The sequence below is a fragment of the Lactuca sativa genome, chromosome 4, assembly GCF_002870075.4.
Source record: "Lactuca sativa cultivar Salinas chromosome 4, Lsat_Salinas_v11, whole genome shotgun sequence".
Lineage (NCBI taxonomy): Eukaryota > Viridiplantae > Streptophyta > Magnoliopsida > Asterales > Asteraceae > Lactuca > Lactuca sativa.
The window spans coordinates 20,595,159-20,607,062 of NC_056626.2; the positions used below are offsets into that span (position 1 = coordinate 20,595,159).

An 11,904-nucleotide genomic window follows, 5' to 3' on the forward strand; every position below is an offset into this window, starting at 1 on the left:
AAAAACACACACACACACACACACACACAATCTCTATGCTAAACATCATGCATATCCCACTATGACACTCCCTAGACTCTTTTAGGAATCATCGACTCACTGGCCTGTACAATACTTTGAACTTCTAGCAACACTGCTGGTTGCCTTATGCATGCAAATTATAGAAAAAATGGGATCACATAGGCTGTTGAATAAATGATTCTACCCTAAGCCCACAACCAGACAAGGAACATGGAATAATCCAAACCAATCATTTTAGGGCATATGATCCTAAGCGTATACAAAAGTTAGAGCATACACTTAGCAATTAACTGAGCCAATATAAATCCCAAATAATACTTAGCAACCAAACTCCCTAGGATATACGACATCATACAAATTAGACAATTCTAGCATACGATTCCTGAAGGTATCCTTAGCCTAACTATAGCATGCAATTTTCACATAACATGCATACTAGTCATAATACTTAGGTATGGATATTTTGGGAATCCCTAACTTAAGCTTGGTCGATTGCATGCATCGCACCCATTTTCTTTGTAAAAACCTTTTTAGAAAACTCAATTTTCTCTTTTAAATTTTTTTTTTATCAATTCTTCCGTTTGAGTTCAAACACACCTGAGAGTGTACATGAATCCCTCAAACCATAGTTCTGATACCAACTTGTAACGTCCTAAAAACACTGATAAAAATTTTCGTTTTTAAATCACCAAATTCATACATTAAGCATTCCAAGACCAAATATGATAAAGTGTATCTCAATCATCATAGCAAAACAAAATTCATAAATGTGGAATCATAGGGGATGTTGTGCGTTCACACCATGCCCTTCCCTTTTGAACCAGAATTATCTGGGTGTTAAAGCAATGGTAAAACTAATTCTATTAAAAGCCCAAATTTAACTTGGAATGATTTCATTACTTCTTTCTCTTCACCAACTTAATTTCATGATTTTAACTCAAAGATGAGATTATTGAATTTACAACTTTTATGATGTGCTTATACATGCAAGCTTTTAAAAGAAAACATGAAAAATCATACATTAAAAGGTGAAAATATTTTTTCCTCATACCCACTCCGTGTCTTTCTTTGTCTCCTTATGTGTATCTGCTGTAAAAGAGAAACTTTCGCTAAAACAGGTAAAAATGAAAAAAACAAGTGGGAGACTTCACACCCCAAATAAGTAAGACTGACCTGATGGATGCTAAGCAAGGGAAAATATTATCTTTTTCATGAAAAGTTTATCTATTCCTATATTTAGTAATGATAACCAAATAAAGAAATGTGTCAAAGTAATAAACATGCAATCCCTTTGCCCAATACAATGCATTACAGTCAAACTATGCGTTAGCTGTAGGCAAATTTTGAATTTTGGTTATCCCATCGTGGACCATTTATAACTTTATGTCTTAGTCCATACGGGCCTAAAAAATATAGGAATCCTAACATTCTTAAGAACTAACACCAAAAGGACTCCAACATTGTGAGAATGTTGGATATTATGTTTTTTTATCTTTCTGGTTAAAAAGAAAATTAATATGCATATTTCTACGTACTAAAAACATGCATACTCACTTTCTTAAGATTTTGGCTGTTTAAACCATTATAGATATATGTATATGTCCTCGATTCCATCTCAAGGGCATTTTTATGCGTCATTTGAACTTATAGACATGGTTTAGTTTTTAAAAATAAGGTGAAAACGTCTTCGTGTTAGCATTTGATATTAAAGTCATGGTTTTTCTATGGCTCTCAAGTAGATCAAAATGGGGCAAAGGTCTGAGTTTGGGGTTTGTGGGCTGATTACCCTTTGTAATTCACCATGTAACTTTGAGCTCTAGTTTCTAATAAAGTGATCTTGCTGTTAAAAAATAAATAAGATATATGTATATTGATATACATGTACATATACATGTCATGCAGAGAAACGTACGTACAGAAATAGATAGAGATGGAAAGATGCTCTGAAGTGGACAGAGACTAAAAAAGAAAAAGAAAAAACTCGGTGCCTAAATTCCTATAAATGTCTTCTATGGAAATCCAATTAAGCATACTTAATCGTTTTGTTAATTTCACCATTTACAAAGAGAGTGAGGGAGAAAAAAGAAGAAGAAAATGAAGATGATGAATGTGGTATGGACATGCATAGTACTGATTTCTTTAGTAATAGTTGTATCCTCAATTGATGAAGACCGAAAGGTTAGTTCAGTTGACTTATTTTGTTAGAGAAGATGGTAATTAATTAAAATACGATTTGAAGATAAAGATGTTCAACTCTTGAATCTAATGTAAATTTATGTGCAGGTTTTTATTGCTTACATGGGATTTCTCCCGGAAGGAGAATATTCACCTTCATTGCATCACTACGAAATCTTGAAAAATATTACCAACCCCAGGTATATCTTTACATTACATTTTTAGATTTGATAAACACATTTTTTGCTTATGAACTTTAAATGTGACCAGGTTCGCAAGGAAATCTCTAATAAGGAGTTACCAAAGAAGCTTTAATGGATTTGCTGCTTATCTCTCCCAAGAAGAACAACAAAAGTTGACTGGTAAATTTCTATGACCAGGTTTTATTGCTTTTTTTATTTGTTGGTTTTCAGTTCAAATTAATCAAGAAACAAAAATACAAGTCTAAACATGTATGAAAACTTACTCCATCTCCTGGCTGACATATGCTCTCCCAATGGTCATGCTTTGCCTTTCGTCTTCCTGCAGAGGTGGCGAGATTAAACTTGCAGAAAATTAACAAGTAACATAATCACACAAAATTAACAAATGAATACAAAAAATAACAAATGGAGAAACGTGAGAATCTTCGAAATCAAGAGATATAGCAAATGGAGGTTTTGTTTTTTTGTAGAGTAAGAAGGAATTAAAAGACTGGGAATGGTAGATAACACTGCTAGGCCAAATTCGAGAAAGACACTTTATTAATATTAGGTTTGCTTGAAGTCTCAATAGATGCTGATTGTTTTTTTACTTTCTATATACAATTTAGGTTATTAAATTTTGATAAAATGAGCAAATATATATATATATATATATATATATATATATATATATATATATATATATATATATATATATATATATATATATATATATATATATATATATATATATATATATATATATATATATATATATATATATATATATATATTCTCATATATGTATATATGATGGTTGTTAAAGTACCGACGTATATATGCATTACTAAGATTGATTAACATCGATCCCAACAGGTTTTGATGGGATCATCTCGGTATTTCCATGTCAAAAGTTGCACCTCCAGACAACAAGGTCGTGGGACTTCATGGGATTTCCAACAACAGTCGAACGGAGTCCAACCGGTGAGAGTGACACAATCATCGGAATCATTGATGGCGGAATATGGCCAGAGTCGGAGAGCTTCAACGATGAAGGCCTTGGTCCTATTCCCGCAAGGTGGAAAGGAGAGTGTCAGGGTGGCACAAATTTCACTTGTAACAGGTAATTAACCTTTAACATTGGAATTGGTAATACCAAGTTTTCTATTTAATTAGTCTTTCTTGATAATCATTTTTAACACTAGCTGCTCACAATTAATCAATCCACAGGAAGATAATTGGAGCTCGTTACTATGGAATCGAATATTCTGTTAGAGACATGCATGGGCATATATGGGACCCACGTTGCATCTACCATAGCTGGGAGCCAAGTGAATAAAGCAAGTTATTACGGTGTAGCACAAGGAACTGCTAGAGGAGGCGTTCCTTCTGCAAGGCTGGCTGTTTATAAAGCCTGTGACGTGGACTGTAACATGAGAGATATCTTGACAGCTTTCGACGATGCAATATCAGACGGAGTTGACATAATATCTATTTCTGTCGGGAGCAATGATCCGATTGAGTTTACCTCCGACCCGATTGCAATTGGAGCTTTTCATGCGATGCAGAGAGATATTCTAACAGTCAATGCTGCCGGAAACGCTGGTCCTGGTTTGTATACAGTCACAGGAGATGCTCCGTGGATCTTTGCTGTTGCAGCAAGTAATACTGATCGAAGAATTGTTACTAAAGTTCTTCTTGGGGATGGTACAATTCTAATGGTGAGTGTATTATTACTTGTTGCTTATCTGTCTCTCACATGGTTATTATAAGTTAATAGTTGGATCTAATCTAACTAATGGAATATTGTATTGTAGGGCAACTCTATTAATGCTTTCCCTTCCAGTAATGAAGAATTGCCTCTTCTTTATGGAAAACAAGTGACAAGCGAGTGCTCTGAAAATGAAGCAAGGTAAATTTTTATTTATTGAATGCATGCAAAAAAATTTATCTCAAGGCATGCAAATTAATAATCATATTTTCGTTTATAGTTATTGTCATGCAAGGTGCTTAGACGGTAGCCTCGTTGAACAAAAAGTGGTTCTATGTGATGTAGATAGTCACATGAATTCACTAAAGGCAGCAGGAGCTATTGGTTGTATCGTCCCAAATCATGGAAACAATGTCTCCGAGGTTGGACCCTTACCTATTGCTGCTCTAAATACAAATGACATCAATTTGGTCAAAACCTACCAAAACTCTAGAAAGTATGTTTTTTTCCCTATTAAATCTCTCTCATTTTTTTTTAATGTATTTCATGTTTATGTTTAATGGGTACTCGTCACTTGAACAGAAAACCTAAAGTTCAAATTTTCAAAAGCGAAGCAATCAACCATCAAGTTGCTCCTCTTGTTGCCTCATTTTCTTCCCGAGGACCAAGCAAATTTATATTTGATATTATAAAGGTATTTCTTTATTTTTCAGTGTTCGGTTATTAATATATTTTTAAGAATTATATATTCACGAAAATAAAAAACTTCTTGAAACAATATATACTTGAGTGATACAAGAGTTAATGATGTTCTCAATCTTAGTAAATTCCAAGACTCTAATGATCTATTTTGGTAATTGATGAACCAACTTTGACTTCTTCAAATAGGTAAAGTGCGTTGTTTTTGATAAATATATATCAATCAACTTTGACTTGATGGAATTGTTAATGTGTATTTCAGTAATTGCCCTGTGAAATTAGCTTTGACAGTTTAACAAAGAAAACACACACACACACACACATATATATATATATATATATATATATATATATATATATATATATATATAGAGAGAGAGAGAGAGAGAGAGACCTAGGTTCAAATGTTTCTCACATCTATTGTGTGCTAGAATGCACCAATAGGAATTTAGTATTAATTATATTTATATTAAATGTTATCCATACTTATAACTCATTTTTATGGAAAACAATTAAATTAGTGATTATTGTCAACAATAATATTCTTTCAGAATGAATTCATATCTAGAAGAATGAGAGTGTATTCCAGCAAAATTAGAGTGTATTCTAGTAAAATACACTCTCGTTCTTCATATTCCATGGAACTTTATTGTATTTTAAGTGAGTGAGTCCTGAAACAAAATACAAACTCATATATAAAAACCTAGATACGAATTCATTCTGAAAGAATGTTATTGCTGATATTAATGACGGATTTAATTAGTTTCCATAAAAAGAGAATTATAATTATGGATATCATTTAATATACATATAATTATGGAAATCATTTAATATCTATATTTATTTAATTAAATAATTATTTAATTTACTAAATTTCTATTGGTGCATTCTAGTACACAATAAATATAAGAAAAACAAACTAACCTAGTCATATATATATATATATATATATATATATATATATATATATATATATATATATATATATATATATATATATATATATATATATATATATATATATATATATATATATATTTGCAACTATGGTTATTCAACTGGTAGCAAGTATTGTACTAGATTCATTTAGACATATATAATTATAGTATAAAGGACTGTACCACCATTGGGAGCACCTTCGCAATTTCATTACAAAAGAAGTATCCTTTCTCCGATTTTGTAAACTATTTTGAATGGATGTAAAACTAACAAGCTAATGCATATATTATTAAAATTGTCTATCTATGAAAGTTTGATATTAAGTCTATGAGATTAATGAAATAGGCCATGCATGTTATTTTAGCCTGATATAACAGCCCCTGGTGTGGAAATTCTGGCGGCTTATTCACCAATGGCTTCACCATTTCATACTTATACAGACAAAAGCTCCGTGAAGTACAATATCCTATCAGGGACATCCATGGCATGCCCACATGTTGCGGCGGCTGCTGCTTTTGTCAAGTCTTTTCATCCAAATTGGTCTCCCTCAGCAATTAAATCCGCCCTTATGACCACAGGTAAATTCTTATCTTATCTTAAACTAAAACTTTAGCATCGACTAAACATGTTCAAGTATACATGCATTTGAAAAAATTCCATCAAACACTTGTCGTTTTGCTATTCATCTTGTTTATTATCGTTTTTCTCTAATTGATATTCATCTGATTCCTTGTGGTATAACTACCGTGTCACAGCATGGGAAATGAATCTGAATCGGAGCTTAGATGCTGAATTTGCATATGGGTCTGGGCATATTGATCCGCACAAAGCTAAAGATCCGGGCCTTGTGTATGACACCTCTAAAGAAGACTACCACAAGATATGGTGCAGCATATCTCAAAGAATATTAAATACTACTTGTGATGCCAACTTGACGCTTAGACAACTGAACTATCCTTCCATGGCAGTTCAAGTTGACGTGAATTCTGCATTTGTGGTGTCTTTTCCAAGAACAGTGATAAATGTGGGTAAAGCTAATTCAACGTATGTTGCATCCATAAAAGGAAGCACAAAGTTTGACATCATTGTTGATCCCAACATTCTACACTTCACCACATTAAACCAAAGGATCTCTTTTGTGGTGACTGTTAGAGGAAAAGGGATCAAATCGCCACTAACTGTAGAGAGTGTGTCATTGCTATGGACTGATGAAGATGATATTTACAAGGTCCGTAGTCCAATTGTGGTGTATACCGGGAACATTAATGGGAACACCACCTCTAGTGGAGGAGCTTCCATATCACCAAGGTTGTGTAGAAACTTCGTAATTCTTTTTGTTAGAATTATTATACAGCTCGTTGTGTTTATATAGTCTAGGAACTATTATTGTCATCGAGGTTTTATGTTAGACCTTTTCCCTTTTTCATCTTAAGGATGTAAATAGGCTGAATTCTTGTTGATGGAAAATTAATAAAGCAATCTATCAAACCTAAGTTCCTAAAGAACAATAGCGTTATGCTTACATGGATTTTATACCATAGCCATTGGCAACATTCAAAACTGTACATCAAAATCAAAGTGTTAGCTATTCATCCATAACTGAAATTGACAACTTGCATTTACAGCTTCAGAAATCCATCCAGATCTGCCCTCGCCCTTCATCACAAACGACTCAGCAGTCCAACCCCATTTCGTCCCCTCTCTTCCTAGGACGCCTAGAACTGCAGCCTATCGTCGGCACCATAGACCATGAAGGCGGATAAAAACTTGAGCAACGCCGATAGATTGATCATTGATGCCAAACGCTCCTAAATTGGACGCCGCCACCTACAAAGAACGGTGTGTCGTCGTACAAAATAAATGATAAAAGTGAAAATTTGTTATCAGTAAACTATACTGGTATATAAATTTTATTTTATTAATTAAAAAGAACCGTAATTAAATAATCCTTATTAATAGTTTCGCCACTCTAATTTATTGAGGTTGTCAATTTTAGTCCTTGCCTCTCTCAAAGTTTGGTAAGTGACCTGAGATATCGCGGCTTCCTCTTCCAACTGATGAGTGCCGCTCATTTCTCTTGCATCTTTTATTATCACACTTATCGTCCTCCTTCATTTAAATAAATATTGCATACTGATTTATAGAAAAATTATATAGAAGAAAAGATCGAATAATTTTGGATATATCTTTTTTAAATATCAAAATATCAAAGTTGTAATTATATTTGTTTAAGCTAATTTTTAAATATTAAAAAGTGCAACATCAGGCTCATGCAATCTCCTCACATGCTTGCCTCTATTCTTAATTTAATTCATGTTTATTTTATTTTGTGTAGTATTTCCTTTCTGCTGAATTAGTCCAGATAGTGGGTAGCTGTCTAATTGTATTTTCCTAGTTTCTAGGTAGTGGTGTTGTAGTAGCAGTTTCCTTTTTTCAGTTTTTCCTTTATATGGCTTTCTTTGTATTCAGTTTCTTTTTTAAGTTAATCAAAATACACAAGTGTGTGTTTCCTTCTTCATTGCTATGTTGTGTTCCCTTGTCACATCTCCGAACTGATGAAACAGCGAAAACGTCTGAGAGCGGATGATTTCATGTAGAGTACACTACTAGAAAAATGGATGGTTACCTACAAGGAATATTGTTGGTATTTTGTAGGAAATAAGGTTTAGCTACAAAGTTCCAACAAAAAGTGTTGGTTTGAAAAAGGGCCGTGGGAAAAAAGGTTTCTACAAACTTCCAACAAAATGTCTGACACATTTCCTACAAAATAATTCGTAGGAAGTTCCAACAATTTTCCAACAAAATTCCAACAAGGTTCCCCTAGGCTCCCCGACACCTTTTTTCCTACAGAATTGCTACAAATCCTGTTTCCAACCTATTTCCAACGAAACATTTCCAACATATTTCCAACAGAATATTCTATTTAATTTAAAAAAATAATAATAATAAAAATCCACATTTTTTCTTGGAACAAAATGCAGAAAAAAAAACCTAATACATTAGATTTGCAATAATACGTATTCAATATATTAACATACAAGAATACAAACCCAATACATTACATTATATTAATACACATCCAATACATTAACAAGTAAAAATACAAATATATTACATTTACATATTCTAAATAAAATCCAATATGTTTACCTATTAAAAAAACTCAATAGCCCATTCATTTACACTTTCACCAAGACTTGATAACATAACACTCACTTTGTATCCACTCATGACAGATGTGGGTGAGTCTTGTTTTTGACAAGATAATTTACTCTCTAAAAATTATCAAAAAATAGATTAATAAGCATTTTATATCAGGATTAAAATACATTTGCCAATATAAAGAGGTATGATATACGGAACAATACCGTGAGTAACTATATAATAGTACATCTCTTGTTTCTCTATCTTCAAGCTCAACCAATTTAACAAGAACCTATATAATTCAACATATTTAATTAAACAAAAGTAATAAGTAGCTATACAACAATTGAAAATAAAGTAAATTATATAATTTTACATGTCTCACCTTGGAAGCAGGATGATCAACATCTAATATGTTGAGAATTATAGCACCATCATTTGTAAGATGGAAACTGATTTCAATGGGAAATAAAATACTAAAGTTAGAAGTAATACATAATCCTTGTATTGTAAGAAGTAGATATGTAAATTGATATTCAAACATGATGGAAAGATAACTAAAACAGTCTCTAAATCTCAATTTCTACCTTTATTTTTTGCTTCCAAGCCAGCCCCTTCAATAAAATAATCTCGACATATCTTTAAACATCTCCAATTGTTTATGTTTCTCATTCAGTTCTTGTGAAAGCTGCATTATCATGGTAAATAACTAAAAAAATCATCAAAATTAAATTAGAGGAAAGTAATGAAGTAGTCAACAAATCAAACTACTTACTTGCTTTGCAGTCTTTTAGAAGCATTCAAGATCTTTTGAGTTTGGAAAAATCATATACACTTCCGGTTAATATTATCACCAATCCAGCATGAGATAGCATAAACTTTGTACATCTTCATGGGCAACATATATTTTCTTAACCTGTATGGGAAAAAATAAAAACAGATTCCTGTTAAAAGGATGCAAACAGAAGTGAAGAGAAAAGAAAAATGTGGGAACTTGCTTAATTTTAATTTGGAAGTTATGATATCTGATCCTAAACTTTTTATTGCATCCACAATAATGATGATGGGTGTGGATGTTTTCTCCAATCCACACTGATTTTAAGATCAACACCAAAGGCAGATATACCAACTACACACAAATGAAATCACAAACTCACAGACAAAATATAGGAATCTGAATACAAATCTAAATCACAGAAAAATTACAAGAGAGAATCAAGGTCACGGTGATTGTATCACCTGAGGGGAGAGACTGGAAGTGTGAGCGTCGAAGGGGAGCGACGTGGAGGAGTGAGCGCCTCAGGTGAGCGGTGGCGTGGAGATTGCAAGCAGATGATGGCGAAGGCAACGGTGATGATGATGGTGGATGAGGCGGAGGAGCGACGTGATAGACAACAAAGAGAAGTCCAGGTGCGACATCAAAGGGCGCGACTGATTTTGCTCTGGTGGTGGTCGCAGCGAGAGAAGATGGTAACTAGGGCTTTCTCTTCATTTGTCGTAACGACTAAGGGGGGGGGGGGGGGGGGGAAGGATAGAAGATAGATGGAGGCGCAATTTTTCAATATTTTCACAAAAATTAGGCGGTACATAGACTAAACATTTCGTCGGTAATGCGTTGGAAATTCCTACGGATTTCCAATAGAGATTTTTAAAAATATATTATAACAATTATTATTATTATTATTATTATTATTATTATTATATATACTTAGTGTTATTGTTTATGAACTGGCTTGAGATATGGAGTTATGGGTTATTTTTTATGCTGTCATCGGCTCACCGTCAACATCTTCTAATCGGATAACCACTGTTGTTTGTGTTTGGTCTTCCGATACCCATCCTCCATAACTACGAATCAACCATCACTTCTTTAAGTAGAGTAAAATCTCTTATCTTCCCCACTTCTCATGGAAACTATCCAGTGAATTGTCTGATTTCTCCTCGATCACCATCGAACCACTAGTAAATGTTTGTTTAACACCAAGGGACATGCTTTTTCGCCTTCATTTCTCATCAAATCTAACCATGGTAGCTGTCGCCGGGAGCTGTTGCCAAACGCCAGCAAGAGGGTAGGGGTGTTCCTGTTCCGAGCAAGACTTATGTGTGGGTGTGTTTTGTGTGGAAGTGTGTGTGTTGTGTGTGTGCTTGGTTTAGTTAGAATCCTTGGGAAAAGCCACCGCCACCACCGTGAGGTGGTGGCCGCCGCCGTATGCCGCCGATTGACCACCACTACCCGAGGTGGTAGTGAGTGGTGCCCCGCTAGAAAACCCTAATGGGCTTAGAGATTAGTTTTGGGCCTATTGGGCCATGTTTGGGTGGAAAACCCTAATTGTGAGTATTTGGGCCTTGGACTTATTTGGACCCACTTTTGGGTCATTGGGATTGGAGTATGTATTAAGCCCAATTACTACATACCAGTTATCTAGCAAAGTAAAGGACTTAATGGATTAATCCCTTAATAGATTAAGTTCTTAATGGGTTAAGTAAGAAACACTTAACCCTAATTGTCATTTTATAAGGAATCCTAATGGGTCTAATGGACCCTAATTGACCCAATAAAACCCTAATTTGGAGAATTAATCGGGACATACACACGGGAATTATTTAATAGTTTGAAATATTAAATAATAATCATTGGCAAAGATTAATCAAAGCAATATTGGACTTAATGGATTAAGTCCTTAATGGGTTAAGTATGAAACTTAACCCTAATCATCATTTTATGTGAAATCCTAACTTCACTTGGACCTTGAGTTGGGCCTTCCTATTGGGCCTTGGTGATTGGGATGATAATGGACCATTCAAGAGCAAGCAAATGGACTAGAACATTTAGATGGGCTTTAGGGTAAGGCCTATATGTGAGGGTTGGGTCCAATTTGGAAAATTGGGCCATAGTTGGGCCTTGGTCCATTATTAGACTTTTGGGCCTTTGGTTTGGGCCTTGGGCTTGAGTGTAACGACCAAAAATTTCAACCAAATTAAAACATTTTATTTCATTCAAAAATCATTACGTTCGTACATCTTGTTTTCAAA

The 11,904-nt window shown here is 33.9% G+C and overlaps 1 long non-coding RNA gene and 1 pseudogene across 1 annotated transcript; one reads left to right on the top strand and one right to left on the bottom strand.

Moving 5' to 3' along the window:
• Positions 1-2,115: 2,115 nt before the first annotated feature.
• Positions 2,116-7,299, top strand: LOC111915811 (subtilisin-like protease SBT4.4; annotated as a pseudogene).
• Positions 7,300-8,918: 1,619 nt separating this feature from the next.
• On the bottom strand, positions 8,919-10,282 carry LOC111915821 (uncharacterized). The gene is made up of 5 exons (XR_002858291.3): positions 10,111-10,282; positions 9,647-9,787; positions 9,459-9,559; positions 9,257-9,323; positions 8,919-9,163 (listed from the first exon to the last, which is right to left on the bottom strand). It is a non-coding gene; the product is annotated as an uncharacterized LOC111915821 (long non-coding RNA).
• Between the last annotated feature and the right edge of the window lie 1,622 nt (positions 10,283-11,904).